Source organism: Schistocerca serialis, chromosome 1 (genome assembly GCF_023864345.2).
Source record: "Schistocerca serialis cubense isolate TAMUIC-IGC-003099 chromosome 1, iqSchSeri2.2, whole genome shotgun sequence".
In the NCBI taxonomy this organism is placed as follows: Eukaryota; Metazoa; Arthropoda; class Insecta; order Orthoptera; family Acrididae; genus Schistocerca; species Schistocerca serialis.
The window spans coordinates 422,085,551-422,100,654 of NC_064638.1; positions in this window are offsets into that span (position 1 = coordinate 422,085,551).

Sequence of the window (15,104 nt, forward strand, 5' to 3'; positions counted from 1 at the left end):
CGTCTGCCATCAAATGGAATTTTTCCACACTCCAGGTCCACGTGTTTTGAGCATCTGTCCTAATGGAATTGGTAAACCACCATCCGTTTCGTCAAGCACTGCTATGGTAGTTGATGTAGCTCCATAATGAAATTAAATAAAAACCCGCAATGTGGCATAAAGGCCGCAACCAATTCTAGATGGGGACATCTCGCAGTAGGCTCTAGGCCGCACATCTCCTGTCAGATTGTATATCACAGAATACGCTCCATACCAGTAGACAGTGTAGTGGACATGAGTGGAGCCGTCAACAGTGGAATAGTATCCTCTAAAGCGTCTTGGACGCGTTACAGCCCTACAATATTCTAGAGAGGGCGGATTTCGATAGAGCCTGTTGTCTTGTGTGGGGGAAGAACATCCAGTATCACCTACGTCTCAGAAAGTGTTTTCTAGGTGTAGTATGATGTCACCAGCTTTTCAGAATCTTTTGCAGCGGCAATTCACAACTAATTTATAACTAAAATATTGTTTAAAAATATTTTTTTTCAAAATTTTATCTATTTTACATTCTTAAACTGGTCATAACGCACAGCGATATAAGGTAAGTGTACAGAAGTGTGAAATGGAATGGAGTATCATCTTCCAGACTGGTGTAGATAATACAAAAGAAAGATGGAAAGCTAAGAAGTGAGTCAATATCTATCATTTTATACAGACCGCTTTAAAGTATCTGGAGCCACACACAATGATAACTGCCCTGTCATCATGAAGAAATGGGTTCACCCCTAGAGAGGTCAGACGTATACCTTGTTTTGCTCGTACCGTTAGTTTCCAAACTTCGGGCTGGGCTACCTCAATATTTGTTTCGTTTCATTGCCATAGATTTTGTTTGTTGCAGTTCACAGAACTGGCGATAAAAAAAATCCCAAAAGGATAACAACGTCGTACAAGAAGCTTTTTCTCCATCAAACCTAACAAAATTCCTGGAATGAGTGACCATCAAATATTAGAACACATTTTCTTAAAATCTCAGTTTAGGAGGAACACTTAGTTTCTATGTGCAGAATTGAACTCATTACGAAATTCTTATAGACTCCCAGAAAATTTGCTGGCCTTTAAGGTACTGGGAGACTGGGTTCTATGTAGTGGATGATGTGCAGCTAGACGCGAGTACCTGGAGTATGAGGAAATAATTCATCTGGAATGGCTTGTTCGCTGCCTGACTTTACAAATGATTCACCTAGAATGGAAGTTTCTAGACTAAAGGGCCGAGGCTATAACAACGCCACGCCAAACCACTGCCTGTCTCCGAAATGCACTTCTGCAACAACAGGAGTTACCGCTGGTCATGTTGGAGAGCATGATGCACGATGAGGGGAGAGTTTCTGCTTGCTGCATTGCAATGTGAGAGCTTCACATCCCATATTGACGCTCCGTAGATTACTTGGCGAAGGAAAGCCACTTATTTCTATGCGGACAGACCGGTATTCAATCGCTAAGTATCGTCACCTCTAAGCATCAATACAGACACTGAAACTGACATCAGTGTTCGAATGGCTATTTCTTATCGGACGCCAGAGAGCAGAGTGCTCTTGTGATGGAGCTACCTGCATCCGGTTTCTGCAAAAAGCCTCAAGCGTGGAATTTCCTAGAAAGATTATCATCTGCACCCAAACATAAGATTTGATTGTTATCGACTTTCACAATTACAAAAGTTCCGTGTCAGAAACTGGATGGATTACCTTTTGTTGTTGTCTAGCGTTAATCTGTTCTCTCAAAGACACATGTTTCTTACCGACAGCCTTATTACCTAGATCATTTATACTCGTATTATCCAAGTTTTTCGCCACAACACTTGTGTCATCTGCAGAAAGAAATTTATTTAAGCGATCTGCCTTCTGCTTCCTGCTATCCAATTATAAAGTGAAACACTGCTGAGCTTTACGTCCAGTTACAACATGTTCAATCAGATGACCTTGCTGGCCAAGGTAGGGTTTGGCAACTACGAAAAAACCAGTATGAACTGTCGCCATTTGTGGAGAGCGGTCATCATCTTGTTGAAATGTAAGCCCAGGTTGGCTTACCACAAAGGACAACAAATCAGGCGGAGTGCAATATATGATCCACGTACTCCAGTACTGCATGGGTGTCGCAGATGACAGCCAGTGAGATTCTGCTACGAAAAGAAATGGCACCCCAGAATATCATTCCTAGTTGTCGGGCCGAATGGTGAGCGACATTCATGTTGGTATCCCACCGCTGTCTGGAGCGTCTACAGACGCGTCTTAGGCCTGTAATCTCATTCACTGAAGTAGAGTTGCCTTCAGCGATGAGTCCCGCTTCGAACTGAGAACCAATACCAGGGAAGAAGTGTTTGGCGATGCCCTGGGCAGCTGTGGGATACTGACCAGACTGTAGATCGTCACACAGCTATTCATTTTCACAGCAGGACCCCTTTGGTTGTCATCCACGACGCCCTTGCAGCACAGAGGTACGTCGACGATATTCTATCTCCGGTTTTGTTGCCGTTCATTGCAAGACACCCAGGGGTTACAATGCTCGCCCCCACAATGCGACAATTTAGACTGCTTCTCTTCGCGCTTCCCAAAGCCTACAGTGGCCACAAGGTCTCCGGATCTCTCTCCAGTTGACAATGTTTATACATCATGGGCAGGGCCCTTTAACCAGCTCGGTTTTTTGACTATCTAACGTACCATTGAACAGAATTTGGTCCTATATGTCTCAGGGGGACATTCAACAACTCTATCAGTCAACGCCAAGCCGAATAACTGCTTGCGTTAGGGCCAGAAGTTGACCAACATGTTACTGACTTAGTAAATTTGTGAAGCTCTTTGTCGTGAATAAGTCATTCAGTTTTTCTGAAATTACAATCATTTGTCTGTATATGTACATCACATCTGTCCATTTACGTCCGATTTGTATAATTCATCCGTGGTACGTCATTCTTTTTTCTAGGAGTGCAGATGGGCCGTGATCCCCAAAATCCGATATTTCATCATAGCAATGCAACTCTATACTCATTAGTGATTCAATAATTGCTCAGTTTCATTTTTCCTTGTGTCTAGAAACACCAGCTTTCCAGAGTTCTGCATATGTACTTCACCAATTTAATTTTGACTTAACATGCGGAACAGAATGTCATTGTTAAATATTATGCGCAACTCTGGTGGATTACTAACAGTTTTATTCTCACAGAATGCTGTTTCATATGATGAACACCTTCATTCGATCTTAATATCTATTTAATAGTTCTAATTTTTTTCCCAGGAGATGTTTATTCTCTTGGCGTAATGTATTGTTTTAGGCTGACGACGAAATACTCCAGCATTGAGTAATATTGGCAATTATGAAATTCTCTGATTGTCATTTGTATTGTGGTTTAGCTCCCATTTCTTCCTACGCAGTACTCTAGTTCCCTTAATATTCAAAGAAAGTGACAAAGGTTTGTAGAAATGTAATCTCTTTGTCACTCAGGTTGTTTCTATATCATTCTTGAGACGTTTGCCTTTCAAAACTAACTTTACATTGCAACTGGACTCATATTTTTACACTACTGGCCATTAAAATTGCTACACCAAGAAGAAATGGAGATGATAAATGGGTATTACTGGACAAATATATTATACTAGAACTGACATGAGATTACATTTTCAAGCAATTTGGGTGCATAGATCCTGAGAAATCAGTACCCACAACAATCACCTCTGGCCGTAATAACAGTCTTGATACTCTTGGGCATCGAGTCAAACAGAGATTGGATGGCGTGTACAGGTACACTTAGCTGCCCATGCAGCTTTAGCACGATACCACAGCTCATCAAGAGTAGTGACTGACGTATTGTGACGAGCCAGTCGCTCGGCCACCATTGACCAGACGTTTCCAATTGGTCAGAGATCTGGAGAATGTGCTGGCCAGGGCAGCAGTCGAACATTTTCTCTATCCAGCAAGGCTCGTACAGGACCTTGAACATGCGGTCGTGCATTATCCTGCTGAAGTGTAGGGTTTCGCAGGGATCGATTGAAGGGTAGAGCCACGGGTCGTAACACATCTGAAATGTAACGTCCACTGTTCAAAGTGCCGTCAATGCGAACAAGAGGTGACCGAGACGTGTAACCAATGGCACCCCATACCATCACGCTGGGTGATACGCCATTATGGCGATGACGAATACACGCGACCATCATGATGCTGTAAAAAGAACCTGGATTCATCCGAAAGAATGACGTTTTTGGCATTCTTGCACCCAGGTTCGTCGTTGAGTACACCATCGCAGGCGCTCCTATCTGTGATGCAGCGTCAAGGGTATCCGCAGCCATGGTCTCCGAACTGGTAGTTCATGCTGCTGCAAACGTCGTCGAACTGTTCGTGCAAAGGTCCCCATCTGTTGACTCAGGGATCGAGACGTGGCTACACGATCCGTTACAGCCACGCGGATAAGATGCCTGTCATCTCGACTATTAGTGATACGAGGTCGTTGGGATCCAGCACGGCATTCCGTATTACCCACCTGAACCCACCGATTCTATATTCTGCTAACAATAATTGGATCTCGACCAATGCGAGCAGCAATGTCGCGATACGATAAACCGCAATCGCGATAGGCTACAATCCGACCTTTATCAAAGTCGGAAACGTGATGGTACGCATTTCCCCCCCTTATACGAGGCATCACAACGTTTCACCAGGGAACGCCGGTCAACTGTTTGTGTGTGAGAAATCGGTTGGAAACGTTCCTCATGTTAGCACGTTGTAGGTGTCGCCACCGGCGCCAACCTTGTGTGAATGCTCTGAAAAGCTAATCATTTGCATATCACAGCATTTTCTTCCTGTCGGTTAAATTTCACGTCCGTAGCACGTCATCTTCGTTGTGTAGTAATTTTAATGGCCAGTAGTGTACATATTACGTTTACTACTTTGAGACATGGCTCGGCATTGTTTCCTTTCGATACTACTACCTGTGCATCATGGTCTGACAGGCTGTTACTATTTTTCTCTCACACTGTGCCCATCAACTAGAGAACAATCTGTGAATGTATTGTCTACTACTGTGCTTCAGTTTCCCTGAACTGGAAAGTACACTGTCTGTACGATGTTGTAATAATAGTCAAGTAAATACATAAACATTATTTTGTCTGGAGAGTCAGTCAGGAAGTTTATATTGAAGTCTTCACACGAAATTAACTTCAAGTCTTACTCAAGAGCCGAGCATAGCACGGCGCCAAGTCTTGAGCAGAAAAACCGGTTTTATGACCTGAGAAATCTCTAGAGGTCTACAATTAAAATTGTTTTAGATGAAAATTCAAACTCTTCCGCACAAAATTCTGTTGAAAGATGTGCTGTGATCTCTGCAATAATTTGCCGACGTTTCAACTGAACAAAAGTGAGTTCATTATCGTTCACACAGAGCTGTACAGGGAAAACATGTCACCGAGCCTGGTCGTAGTAACTGTAAAGCCGTACGCGAAAAGCGTGCGTAAATGAGAGGCACTTGTCCTGCAGCGGAGTTAATGGATGTTATAACAGTGCCGGCGAATTTCACGCGGACAGCGGTGAGAGTAAGAACGGTGACTGCAGGCAAGCCCGGCCGCGGCTGCAATTAATCACCGTCCGCTGCCGAATGCTCGCGCGCGGCCATTACACTGTCAGCTTCCCGCTAATCTCCCTGGCAACTCTGCTAAAGGACTCTCTGAGTCATGCCAAAGAGTTTACATGCGCCCTCTCCCCTACGCCTGTTTTTTTTATTTGTATCTTTGTATCACTTGCGCAGTTAATAATTACATCTCAGAAGTCGATGACCGCTACGAGCTAAACCGACTGTTAAGCGCTGTCTTGAAGGCGTTTAGGAGGCACATCCTCTGCACTGCTAATGCCTGCCGTCTATAGAAGAAGCTGGAGGGGTAACGGTCATTAGGGAAGCAACTGTATTTTTGCGCACACCGCTTCTCGCAGGTACAGCAGGACGGCTGCCTCACAACAAATGCAAGCCGCACTGCCACAGGTGGCAAGGGGCCAGAGCTCTGCACCCAACTGCGCTACTCCGGCAGCACAGTATATTTGGGGAGGCCCTCGTCACACGACATCATCATCATCAGCGCTGTCCGTCAGTCTGACATTCCTGTGACAAGGATTAGCAACTGCCCAAAGGTGAAGTCATTACAAATGAGGGAAGCTTAAGGATCAAAACAAAAAAAAAAATGTTGAAATTTATGTGAAGTCCTATGGGACTTAACTGCTAAGGTCATCAGTCCCTAACCTTACACACTACTTAACCTAAATTATCCTGAGGACAAACACACACACACACCCATGCCCGAGGGAGGACACGAACCTCCACCGGGACCAGCCCCACAGTCCATGACTGCAGCGCCTTGCACTTCTCAACTAAAGGATCAGGTAGGGAGAAGTGACAGACGGAATCAGGCAATATTTCCTGTTTTTCATTGTCATGAGAATATATACGTTTTGCTATACAACAAACTCCTTATATCTTTTTTCTACATTCGCCATCCTTATAAATTCCCCTACCGAAAAAAATTATGAAAATTGTAGGTTAGCTTCGTTGGACATATTTGTTTACCATACCGATTTTCTAAGTTATTTAACTTCAAAATTTTTTTGCTGAAAGAGTAATACTGATCACAACGCAAGGAAGTTTTGAACTTTTATTTTGTTTAAAATATGTGTACTATGTGTTTCAATTACGGAAGGCTTACTGAAAGAAAAAAAAAAAAAAAAACAAACAATTACTGGAAGCATATTGCAACCACAAATTTCTGCCATGAAGGAATTTGCGACAGAATACGACTCACATCCGAAACCGGACTAGACTATCGATCACAGAAATTTTTATGAATATTCTTCCTTTTTTTTCAGATGGAGCGAAGCGTGCTCATGAAGGACTTAATTACCTTCGTTTGACTTACGCAAAAATGGTTCAAATGGCTCTGAGCACTTTGGCACTTAACTTCTGAGATCATCAATCCCCTAGACATTATGACTACTTAAACCTAACTAACCTAAGGACATCACACACATCCATGCCCGAGGCGGGCTCAAATGGTTCAAATGGCTCTGAGCACTATGCGACTTAACTTCTGAGGTCATCAATCGCCTAGAACTTAGAACTAATTAAACCTAACTAACCTAAGGACAGCACACACATCCGTGCCCGAGGCACGATTCGAACCTGCGACCGTAGCGGTCACTCGGTTCCAGACTGTAACGCGTAGAACCGCACGGCCACTCCGGCCGGCGAGGCAGGAATCGAACCTGCGACCGTAGCCGGCGCACGGTTCCAGACTGTACTGCTTACAAGCACTCGGCCACTCCGGCCGGCTTGACTTGCGCAATTATGTTTGAATACATTTTATTGTAAGATTTCTATGAAAATTCATATATTCTTTACCACTCAGTTTTGCCTCGGGAGGCTTCACACAATCTCAGAATTCCCCTGAGAGCTGAAGCATCCTTCTGAAAACCTCAACATGAATTGGAACTTCTTTGGTTTGTTTATATTTTCTTCTTGCAATTTTCATTCGTGCTGTTAGGCGTTGAGTTATTTTCCGTAACTTCACACACATTCAGATCGACAGCTCATACTCCAAAGTTATTGACCAGAATAAAATACAATAGAAGGTTACGAGTTAACGATAAGTTTCACTCAAAGAAAGACACACACTCAGGGATGATATACGTCGAATACAATACAAATAAAGTTATTGAGCGTGTGGTCGTCATTAGTGTTCAGCAGTTCTGGTTTCAGATTGTTGTCCCGCTTCAGTTGCATTAAATTTCATTCTTTTCCTTGACTGTGATGTATTATTTTTAATATAATACAAAATTTTCAATTCTGAGCTCTCTGAGTATATTCTTAGTAGAATTTATATTCCTTGATTGTGTCTCAAGCTCTTTTAAACACAATATAATTAACAAAGCTGCCGTATGTCCATTGTTGTTGTGGTCTTCAATCCTGAGACTGGTTTGATGCAGCTCTCCATGCTACTCTATCCTGCGCAAGCTTCTTCATCTCTCAGTACTTACTGCAACCTACATCCTTCTGAATCTGCTTAGTGTATTCATCTCTTGGTCTCCCTCTACGATTTTTACCCTCCACGCTGTCCTCCAATGCTAAATTGGTGATCCCTTGATGCCTCAGAGCATGTCCTACCAACCGGTCCCTTCTTCTTTTCAAGTTGTGCCACAAACTCCTCTTCTCCCCAATTCCGTTCAATACCTCCTCCTTAGTTATGTGATCTACCCATCTAATCTTCAGCATTCTTCTGTAGCACCACATTTCGAAAGCTTCTATTCTCTTCTTGTCCAAACTAGTTATCGTCCATGTTTCACTTCCATACATGGCTACACTCCATACAAATACTTTCTGAAACGACTTCCTGACACTTTAATCTGTACTCGATGTTATCAAATTTCTCTTCTTCAGAAACGCTTTCCTTGCCATTGCCAGTCTACATTATTCTTCTGTTTCTGAAATACATTTCATCTGGTGAAATCACTTCCGCTGTAGTAACGTAGCTTCCATCATTCCTTCTTATAAATGCTGCTTGTACCTTTATACCATTCCATACCGTGCTTTAAAACGATGTGTTAACGTGTCCACTAAGCTTTATTTGAGACAAGTTGGTATTGTTCGCTTATACAGGCTGCAACCTATCATTTGTAGCTACTGTATCAGTGACTGTCCTGTACGAAGCAGACCTTACTTCTGTTGTTAAACTATGTTTGTAATATTTCTCCATTTGTTATTATATAATTTACCTCCATTCTGTCCTTAGTTTTATTCATTTCCAGTATCTGAAGGATCGGTGTCTTGGTTATATTTTCTTAATTTCTATGTATTTTTTAAATGTTGTTTTTTCGACAAAATTATTGCTGACATGTATTAATTTAAAATTATAACTGCAAGTTTTACAGGAGAACCTAGATGCAAAGACTTGGACGCTTTAAAAAAACGGTTATACTCTGGGGCGTAACGTATGCTTTTTAATCGAGAATATGTACAGGTTTCTCAATCAGTCTGATATTTTGAATTTTTCATCAAAAATTCTTCAAGTGCTGTTGAAGTGTATTTCTTCATGGTCTACATGCCCAATAATACAGTCGCTTCATACGAGGTTCTGTGTTTAAATGAAAAGTGATCTATTGACAATCTAATGTTCTTCCTTCGTTGGGGACGACAGTCATGTAGACTTTTTTAAAGATATTTCCACCATTTGACTGAATGTTTTTGTGGGGTCCCGTCCACACGTCGCTTTTAGGGTGCCTGAAGGATGCTGCGTTCTCGGAATGCTATACAATAATTTCTTTTCTTTATTGTCATTTTAATACTTTATACAGGCAGGCCGGCAGCGGCAAAACTACGCCGCTCTTCGGCCACAGATATCAAAATTAGTTCAAATGAAGACAGAGAAAAACAAAACAAAACGATGGATAAAAACAGTAGACGCACAAAGTAAAATACAAGAAGCTGTTCACAGGCGTAGTGAAATAAAAAACGTTCAGCACTGGTACATGAACATAGATGACAGAAATGACACACGTGAACGATTTAGCACGGACGGTGAAACTCTAAGGCACTAACACGATGACAGACGAAAAGCTGATGGCGATGATCTCCGGTGCACGAATGTTCACTGTTCATGTACGAGTATGGGGACCTGCCAAAGGGGAAAAGGTGGGGAGGAGGGAGAGGGGGAGGGTGTAGATGCCAGTGGCAGAGGAGTGGGGAGGGGGAGCAAAGAAGGTAGGGAGAGTAGGGGAATCCCAGGGGGAGAGGAGGGAGAGAAGGGAGAGAGGGTGCACTTGGGAAAAACACAGGGTGTGGATAGGGAGGATCAAAGTTGGTAGGAGGGGTATATGGGGGGGATGAGGGCATCATCAGGGAGGGAGAGAGGGAGAGTTGGCGGAAGCCATATTGGGCAAGGGTATGGAGAGTGGAGTGTACAATAATTCAAGCAAATCACATTAGTAGTTTTTATTACAATAAAGAAGTTTGACAATACTTAAACTTGAATTTACAACGGTGTTGCAAACGATGGGCGACATGAAAATAAGTGAGAGTCCTTTGTTATACACAAGGTCCATGTAAACAATTTGTATGGATCACACGTCACTGCTACCATACTGCTGTCCGCTAGGCCTGTGCTGATACTGTCAGTACAATGTCCGTCTGAGGCTGACAGTAGTGGCGCTTATATTCTCTTGGGCTAGAGGGCGCTCCTGTCGTGGTACGGTCCTTGTCAGAGGGCTATTGGCTGACGTTGTCTCACCGCCTTCTTTGCTCTTCCGATCTTCGTCTTCGTGCCGGTGTTTGTCGATACGCCGGAACAGTTTCAATATTCATTTATTTCACACTATCGATATTTCAACTCTATAGACATGTCGGACGTGTTGTTGTTCAACATCGTGCTTGATAATGGCTATAAAGCTGAAATCACTATGTGTTCGTTGTGTGCAGCCAGTTGGGTTCATGGAAGAAGAATCATGCGTTCGCCGGAGAGTATCGACTCCAAGCCACAAGCACTCTCTGGCACTGGCTTCCAGCTAGCCATGACGTGTTTCCATCTTAACTCCTTTGCGGACTTTAATTTTGCTTATGACTAATATCTCTAACGCATCATCTCTCGGTCCCGCCATGACCGACTGTTGCCTTGCGAACCAATTTGCACCAGTTGCCAGTTGCGAGTAACATGTTAGGCGTCCGTCAATACATTGTTTGAAGGTTCACTGTACTTGGGCAACATACATTCATACATTCCGTCTGAGTTACGGGGTCTTGAAGTGACGTTTCATGTGTTAAGTTGAAGTGTACCTTCTGAGTTTTTGTTCTTCTTCACGTTTGTTTTATAAGTGACGATTCTGTGTATTTTTTGGGTGTTTGTACTTTGCGTTGGATGGGTCAGAACCAAATGATGAGTTCGTGTGGAAAATTTTCAGAAGATGTATACAATCTGTTTCTTGCTAGATGAGTGGATGATGGTGGACATGTTCGTATCTTAGTATATAACTGCGATTGAGTCGAACGATTGAGTCGAACCAGGGCGCATCAATGATGAGCCTAAGAGCCTTGTTCTGTAGGATTTGAATCTTTTTCAAAAGCGTGTCTGCTCCCATCCACCAGAGCTCACAACCATAAGATAATGAAGAAAGTACCACCATCTTCTACATGAGTAATGTTGGTGTGGTGATCAGTCCATTACCTTTCAATACTGGGTAAACATTACGAATGCTACCGGAACCTCGATTACACACATCCGTTATATATGTGTTCCACTGCAGTTCTGAATCAAATTTTAGGCCGAGATACTTTATGTGTTACACGAGGGGAGGTTCCGCACGTCAGTGGAATTTGGTGATTGGGATGTCTCCTTCTAGTGTTAAACATGATTGCGCTGCATTTATCGGAATTTAATTTTACAAAAGTTCGTCCAGACGCCTCAGAGGATGCAGTGTGATGTAATTGAGGTTCGAGTGACAGACTTAAAACTACAGTGTCATCTGCAAGTAATGTTAACTGAGTACCGTGACGCTTCGGAATGTCATTGCTACCGTAGCTCGACATACGTGAGCAGCCCATACTGGCTAGCCTTCTATGTATTCTATTTTAAAAATTTTGTGACTAAAGCTTTATCGCTTAATATTTATTTTATACGTGACATGCCAGATTGAGTGTTTTACTTCTGATGAAGGTACTCCTAGCAGTGCCGAAACCTAGGTCAAAAGACTTTTGTTTTTGCCACCGAGGGCTGTTATTGCTTTAATTTTACTTTGTAAGCACTCGCTGACCACGCAGCCATGTTTAAAGTTTTGCAGTTGCATCTGTGGTGTCACCGCCAGACACCACACTTGCTAGGTGGTAGCCTTTAAATCGGCCGCGGTCCGTTAGTATACGTCGGACCCGCGTGTCGCCACTGTCAGTGATTGCAGGCCGAGCGCCACCACACGGCAGGTCTAGAGAGAAGTCATAGTTGTACAGCCGACTTGGCTAGGAAAGGTTCACTGACAAATACGCTCTCATTAGCCGAGACGATAGTTAGCATAGCCATCAGCTACGTCATTTGCTACGACCTAGCAAGGCACCATAATCCTTTGCTATATATATTGTGATGCCTGTACCGTCAGACCAATGTTCTCCAATTGTGGATTAAAGTTAAGTATTATATCAACTACGTACTTTATTTGCTACCATCCACCAGCATCTCCGCCAGCACTGCCTCCTTCCCATCACCCAGTGTGGCTTTCGGCCATCCTTCTCTTCCGACGATCTTCTCCTTCACCTCACTCATCTCCTTTCCGAACAGCTTAATTCCCGTCGCTCCGCCATCTTCCTCTCCCTTGACCTCGAACGCGCTTATGACCGTGTCTGGCATTCCAGTCTCCTCTTCAAGCTCCAAACCTTTGCCCTTCCCATTAACTACGTCCGTCTGATCGGTTCCTTTCTCTCCCGCCGTCCTTCCTATGTCACCATCCATAACACCGATTCCTACACCTTTTTCCCCTCCGCCGGTGTGCCCCAAGGCTCCGTCCTCTCCCCCCTTCTGTACCTTTTGTACACGGCGGACATGCCGCCGCCGTCGCCCCCCGTCCACCTCCTCCAGTTTGCCGATGACACCGCGTTCCTCGCCCTTGCCCCCACCCTGCAACGCTCCCAACGCCTTCTCCAATCCCATCTTGACCGGTTCACCGCTTGGTGCAACCAGTGGTTGCTCAAGGTCAATCCCTCCAAAACCCAGGCGATCATTGTAGGCAAAACCACCCCTTCCTTCCGCCTCCTTGATTTCTATCTCACCGTCTATGGCCGTCCTATCGCCCTCACTCCCACCCTTAAGTACCTTGGCGTCACCCTCGACCGTCTCCTCTCCTGGACTCCCCATCTCCAGACGATCCAAGCCAAGGCACGTTCCCGACTCCGTCTCCTCATGCTCCTTTCTGGCCGCACGTGGGGTCTGGACCCCTCCACAATCCTCCACACCTATAAATCCCTCATCCGCCCTATCCTTTGTTACGCCCATCCAGCCTGGATCTCCGCCCCCCTACCTTCTATAAATCCCTCCAAATCCTTGAACGCCATGCTCTCCGCCTTACCTTTCGCATCCGTCTCCCCTCCCCCACGCGGATCCTGTATGATCTCATCCCCTTCCCCCACCTCCTCCTTTTCCTTGAAAGGATACAGATCCTGTACACCTCCCGTAAACTTGATCCTCCTCACCCACTCGTATCCCCGATCCTCTCCCATCCCCGCCCGCTGCCGCGCCTGTATTCCCACGTCCCGCCCGGTCTCCATCTCTCCACCCTCCTTACTCTCTCCCAAGGTGGCTTCCGCTAGCTCCCCCTCCCTGATGATGTCCTCCTCCCCACCATCTACCCCTCCTATCAACTTTGACCCTGCCCCACCACCCACTTCTGGTGTCCTTTCCTTTCGGCACCCTCCCTTCCTCCCTTCTCTTCCCTTCCCTCCCCTTCTCTTTCCTTTTCCCCCGTCCCCTCCCTCCACCACTCTTCCCCCCGGGCTTCCCCTCCCCCTTCCTCCCTCCCCCCCTTTCTCCCCTGCCCGTGGCATCTCTGCTCTCCCCTCTCCCTCTCCCACTCCCCTTCCTCCTTCTCCTCTGTTGGCAGGTCCCCGGACTCGCACACACATAGTGAACATTCGCGCGCCGGAGATCATCGCCGTCAGTGTCTAGTGTGTGTGCTTCGTTTTGTGTTTCGTGCAGTTACAACTCAACTGTTCACATGTGCCATCGCAGTTCTCCGTGTTTTGTGCGCCGTGTCAACAAGTGTTAGTGTTTTTATCGTCCAACGTGAACGGCTTCTTGTTTTTTGTTTTTTGTAACTACCTTCTTTGCCCGCCATTTTTTGTATTTTCTGTGTCACCTATCTCATATTATTGTACCCCATAAGGCTGAAGAGCGGCGTATTAAGCTGCTGCCAGCCCGCCTTGTATGAGGTGCTGAAAATTACAATAAAGGAAAAAAAAAATTTGCTACTATTAATTCCCTTAACTGTTCCAGACCTGGCGCCAGTCAGCGTGTAATTAAACACGTGCATTTCGGCCTCCTCTAGCAACACAGTGTTGGCTCTTCTGCCAACACATCAGCATCTGCCTAAGCTAACAAAAAATTTCCATCTTAAAAGCAAATCAGGATTTCCAGAACATGTACAAGACCCTCGTATTGGTTGAGCTTGTATATGAGTCCGTCATGCCAAACATGATCAAAGGGTTTTTTCTATGTCGAGAAATACGACCCTGCAATGCCCATTTTCCCTCGGCTTGCATGTCTCCTCAACTACGCGGATGGCTTGGGACGTGATGTCTTGCCTGACACGAAAGCCATAGTTAATGGGAATAGTAATATTTTAGTCAATAAGGAAGTAGGTTTGGAATGATTTAAGAATTAATAGTTCCAGGATTTTTCATTGGAAACTTAGGGGTGAGATAGGACGATAGTTTTGTAGGAAAGGGGGATTTTTGTTACGTTTGGGAAGAGTGGTAACTTTGGTTACTTTTTAGGAGGATGGGAAGCACATCGGTTTGAGACAGAAATTATGAATTGAGGCGAGAGGGAGGAGTTCTGAGGGAGCTAAATTTTTGAGTTGACGGTCTTAACCCTATCATGACTAGGGGATTGGAATTTCCGAGTCCTTTTGTGGTGAGCATACTGATTGGCAAACAACATGGGGGTGCTCAACTATACTTTGAATTGAAAATAAACTTTGATTTATTCTGACGAAAAGAAACCAAAGTCTTATCGTTTAATAGATCTTGAAGCGATCTTCTGATCGAAACTAGTCTCAGAATTAAATAATACGCCCTTGCAACAGATATCTGGAGGTTAGCAACGTTCTACGGCTACTGAGGAAAGCGATAAGACGAAAGTTAATCAAGCGCAACTTTGTCCTTGTGTCGCTGCGGTTATTTAGTGCTATTAGGCCCCGTGGTGTATCCAGGAAATGTCCGCGGCTGGCAAAGCCAGTAATCCCTGGCCTGATGAGACCGGGTCTCCCGAGGGATCACAGCTGCGCCGGGCAAGTTTTCTGCCTGCGCGGCGCTGCACGACGGCCAAGTTGGCGGAACGATCCGGAAGGCTGCG